We start from the raw sequence: 5000 nt of genomic DNA, 5'->3' as shown, positions 1-5000 counted from the left end.
ATATGGTCACTCTTGCATTAAGTTTTAATGTTCGACATCGCATTTGGTCCGACCGACAGTATTTTTTTTTTTTTTTTTTTTTTATGAAGAGCTTGTTCTCAGGGCTCGACCTGTAGGAACCCGAGCTCAAATGACACGTGACAAATATGGCATGACAAGGAGCGCAACATGAGTCCCATGGTCAGGGCCGACGACGACGACGACGCCGGAGACCAAATGAGGAAGGACGGGACACCTCGCCGCAGAGGACACCCGACCCCCGGTAATGCCAAGGGTACCAGGCTGTGCATTGTGTTTGCACTATATACGTACATGGACTCTCTTGCCTCTTCCATCTGTGTGTGAGCGGATTGCAGAGTGGCAATTGCATTCTGAAGGGTGACTTGGAGGGATATTAAGTGTTGTTAGTCTGGTGAGTGTGTGTGTGTATGTGTGTGTACGTCGCGGGAGACGTTAATGTGTTTCGGGGAATATTTGTGAGCATTTCCTTGCGTGTATCAAGTTCGTGCACTGCGGCGGAAGGGCCGTAAGCGAGGTTCAGGAGGCGCTTCCTCGACGATTATGCGCGGGCAGCCAAAGGGCGAGACCAATACAACGGAAAGATAAACATCAGTCGTCAATCTCGTGACAAAAAGCCCAGTGCCTCTCGCTTGACTTCGCGATGCAAATGGCGCCGCTTGCCATGCACGGAAGTGAGACTACCAAGCCTCGACAGGATTCCTGGGTTGAAGGAGGGCCTCGGAGGGCGCATTGGCGAAGGACGTCCCCTGCGGGCGTGGCAGAGCCGCCGCCGGTCAGCGTCTCTCGCCGGCTCGCTCCATAAAGATCGGCCGATGGAACTTTTATGGCCCGACGGACGCGTTCGCATTATTGTGACCGCGGTTTATAGTTCATCAGAAACGCCATTGTTCGGAAGAGCGCCCGGAAAATAAGTGCCATTTTAATATCGGCCGTTTTATTTGACGTTACTTGGCGGGCGTCGCGCGGCTGTCATCGTCTCGGGGAGGTCGCTTGACAACCCTTTTTTTTTTTTTTTTTTTTTTACTTTTTCGTCTCCGTTTTTCCTTGTTTTATGCTGAAGACGAAGACCTTTTGCCGAGACTTAAAACGAAAGGAGATGGGTTTCTGGGGAAGGCGGACGACCTGGACAACGAAAGGAAATGGAGACATTGATCGGAAGGAGGGAAGGGAAAAGGTCGGCCCTAGTCGGTGGAAATGCTGAATCAGAGATAAATACGAGGAAGCAATGGGGAAGACAAATCATACATAGAGAGAAAAGGACGAGAAGACGAGGAATCTCAAGAGAATAATAATGCAGCAGCTACAGAAAATCATAATAAAAAATAGAATACTGCAACCCAGTTCAACATCCCTCGACCTCTGCTGAAGACATCTTGCCACCGTCCTTAATTCCCCCGTGCTTGCAATGGCATAATAAACCCGCAAGAAGCACAATGACGCCGTGCAGGAAGGCGACTCAGCCGACGCCGAGGAGGAAACGGATCGCCGTTCGCCTCCCTTTAAGAGAGGTAAAGTAACGTCTTAAGGCAGCGTATTACGGCAACGTCTTCGAGGTGCGTCTTAGGAGAAGGCGACGGAGGACAGTCAGACGGTGAAATTGCCCGTGAGATAAAAATCTTACTGAGGATGCTACTCGGGAGATAGGAAGGGGAGAAGGGGGCAAGGGGGGAAACGATAAAAGAGGGAAAAGAGAATGGGGAAGAGACAGGAAAAGGGGGGGGGGGGGGAGTGAAGGTCAGAAGACGAGAATAGGGAAATAGGAGAAAGTAAGTAATTAGAGGCAAATGGGAGTAGGGAGAAGGAGTAGCTAGGTTAGGAGAGGAGAGGGAATACCTCACATTACCGCTTGTGCAGACAGCGTGCCGGCGCGACAATGCGCTGTCTCTTATTATAGTTTCGTACGAGCAGTGGAACCGAGTCCAGGCCAGGAATGAGAGTCGTAATTTCTAATTAGAACGATAAGCATAAATGTAAATGAGATAGGGAGAGACAAAATACAAAGTGAAAAGATCCCCTGGGTACGGTTGAGAGACATTCTCTCTCTCCCTCTCTCTCTCTCTCTCTCTCTCTCTCTCTCTCTCTCTCTCTCTCTCTCTCTCTCTCTCTCTCTCTCTCTCTCTCTCTCTCTCTCTCTCGATCTTCCTCTCCAACTGCCACTCTCCTCTCTTTTCCCTCTCTTTACCACTCCCCTTTCTCTCTCTTCCTCTCCCACTGCCACTCTCCCTCTCCTTTTCCTCTCTCTTCCCTGCTCCCCCCTCCCTCTCTCTTCCTCTCCCACTGTCGCTCTCCCCCTCCCTTTCCCACTCCCACTCTTTCTCTCTCCATCTCTCCTTCTCCCCCACTGCCACTCTCCCTCACCTTTTCTCACTCCCTCCCTCTCCCTCTCTCCCACTCTCCCACTGCCTCTCTCTCTCTCTCTCTCTCCTCGACCGAAATGGATCTCACGGCCGCCGTCCCCGCGCCCGCAAGGGAGATCTCCGCCGCCGGGGAGCCGCCCCTCGGCCCGAGTGGGGAGCGCCGCGGCCCAAATTTCGCGAGGGGGGGGGGGGGTGGAGGTCGTCTCGCGGGGCATTAATGCAAACGGCCCTAGATAGAAGGCAAGGAAGAGCTGGTCCGAGAAGGGAGAAGGGAGGAGGCTGTCGGCGCGCGCGGAGGGAGAGAGTGCTTCGAAGGCCAAGCGGTTCTCGGGGCTACTGCGGCCGGGAGGAAATTTTGCTTCCGTGTTTTTGTGTGTGTGTTTTTTTTTTTTTTTTGTAATTTTCTTTGTTATTGTTGTTCCTTATTGTATTTCTCTCTGATTTTGTCTGTTCGTTGCTCTCGTAAGTTGTTGTTGTTGTTGTTTTTCTCTCTCTTTCTTTCTAATTATGTATTGTTGCTTCTTATCATTTCTTCTTTTTTTCTTCTTTCTTTCTTTCTTCTTTTTTTTTGTTCTGTAACTTTTTCTTGATGTTGTTGGTGTAATTCCTTGTATTTTTTGCACTTTCTTTTCCTTGTAACTTTTTTTCCCGACGGCCTCTTATTTCAATTACATAATGCTTTTTTTTCTTTCTTTCTTTTTTCCTTTGACTTCTTTTCTCTTGTGACTTTCTGCTCTTAATTGGGTTTAGAGTTTTCGTTTTATTATTTTAACGTGTTTTTCTTACGAGAGTGTATGTTGTTATTTTTTTCCCTTTCTTTCTTTCTTTCTTTCTTTTCTTTCTCTTTTTTTCGTCTTCCTTTTTCCTTTGCATGTTTCGTGTTCGTCCCTTATTTATTTTTTTTTTTTATATACCCAAATTTGCCCCTCGTTTTGGTCTTTTTTATGGCATATTTTACGACTTGCTGTTTTGTTTTGTTGATAATCATCTTGTTGTTTTATGTATATATATATTTATTTATTCTCTTGCTGTTATCTTTTTGGCGATAATTAATATTCATTCCCTGCTATTTTTATTTATTGTTTTATCACCTTTCATATTTTTACTACACACGCGCAAGCACGAGCACATCTAAACACATATTTAGATGTGGATAGGTAAATAGACAGATATATAGATAGATAGATAAATGGATAGGTAGATAGATAGAGAGAGAGGGGGGGAGAGAGAGAGAGAGAGAGAGAGAGAGAGAGAGAGAGAGAGAGAGAGAGAGAGAGAGAGAGAGAGAGAGAGAGAGAGAGAGAGAGAGAATTAGATTAACAGACAGATAGACTGACAAATAGAAAGATATGTTCTTTTTTTTTGGGGGGAGGGGGGTGTGTGCAAAAAGTGAATTAGCTGTCTGTTCGAATTTGTTCCTACTACACGATATATATCGCTTTTTTTCTCACTGACAATCGGTTTTTTTCTCTTGTTTTATGCAGTTTAAAGCGTAAATTCCACATCCAAGGATTCGCGTGGGTGAGATAACTCAGCGGGTTTTTTTGGGGGGAAGCCGAAGCCAGGTCCAACGACAGGCATCGAGAGACGGATTCTGCTGTTAAGTGTTCGTAACTTTTTTCTTCCTTTTTTTTCTTGTCCTCTGACGGAAGTCCAATTGTCTTGACACTTTTTTTCAACTCGTGTGGCGAGGAAGAATTGGTTTCAGCGTTATTCGTGTCTTTATTGTTGTTATCGTTTTCTTAGTTATTCTTGTTTTCTTTTTCTTTCTTTTTTATAATCATATACATGATATTAGCATCACCATCATATCTCAACCGCCATTAACCTCTTCATCATCACTATCATCACAATTATCATCACCACGGTCACCATATCCGCCATCATCATCGTTTTCATATATCCTCTATGAAAAAAAAGAGTTATTTCACTAAACGCCACTATGATAGAAACATTCCCAATTCATTTAGTAAAATGGTGGATTTGAAAGCCGTGATGCGGTACTCTGTGGAATTGCTCGTGTTGGTACACCTGGTGAGGCAATGGCACAGTTGTTCATTCCACTTAGGACAAGTTTAATTATTTAGATGCTTCCTCTGTTCTATGTGCTAGGGAGCAAAAGTAGCTAGACTAACACGTAAACAAAAACACAAAAGAGGCGAGGAAGGAGACGAAAAGTAATCGGGCAAGGAGACTAAATTACGATAATGAAAGGGTAACAAAAAGGAGTGTGTTTGTTCCCACGAGATAGAACACACATTTAGCGATATTTTCCTACACCCAGATGCTCCTTCACGCATATCTCATATGTCTCGGCACTTTGGCCTTTCTTCCGCCATGCCATAGGGGCGGCTATGGCTTGGCCAGTGTGCCGGGAATGATTTATTTTGTCGTAAAGACGTTTCATACTTTTATGCGTCCGAAAGTGGCATATATTTTGAAGATTTGATGTGTCCACCAGTGAGTTTGTTGGCCAGACACTGACCTGGCCATTTGCTCAATCTTTACGGTACTATAAACCGTTTATTGGCAGGAGAAAAAGGGATGTCCCGGCGCACTGTTTATAATGTCTCCGGAGCGCCCTCTACCTGCGCTGCTGCATTTCGTATTCATGGGAAAAAT

At 45.6% G+C, this 5000-nt stretch overlaps 2 protein-coding genes across 4 annotated transcripts in view; one reads left to right on the top strand and one right to left on the bottom strand.

The window, feature by feature from the left end:
• Positions 1-5000, top strand: part of LOC125042930 (two pore potassium channel protein sup-9-like) — a 425531-nt gene that overhangs the window by 246423 nt on the left and 174108 nt on the right. The gene's annotated exons all lie outside the window — the stretch shown is intronic.
• The window catches only part of LOC125042927, a 204879-nt gene that overhangs the window by 115069 nt on the left and 84810 nt on the right, over positions 1-5000 (bottom strand). The gene's annotated exons all lie outside the window — the stretch shown is intronic.

The sequence above is a fragment of the Penaeus chinensis genome, chromosome 33 (assembly GCF_019202785.1).
Source record: "Penaeus chinensis breed Huanghai No. 1 chromosome 33, ASM1920278v2, whole genome shotgun sequence".
Lineage (NCBI taxonomy): Eukaryota > Metazoa > Arthropoda > Malacostraca > Decapoda > Penaeidae > Penaeus > Penaeus chinensis.
This window is presented reverse-complemented; position numbering and strand designations above follow the sequence as displayed.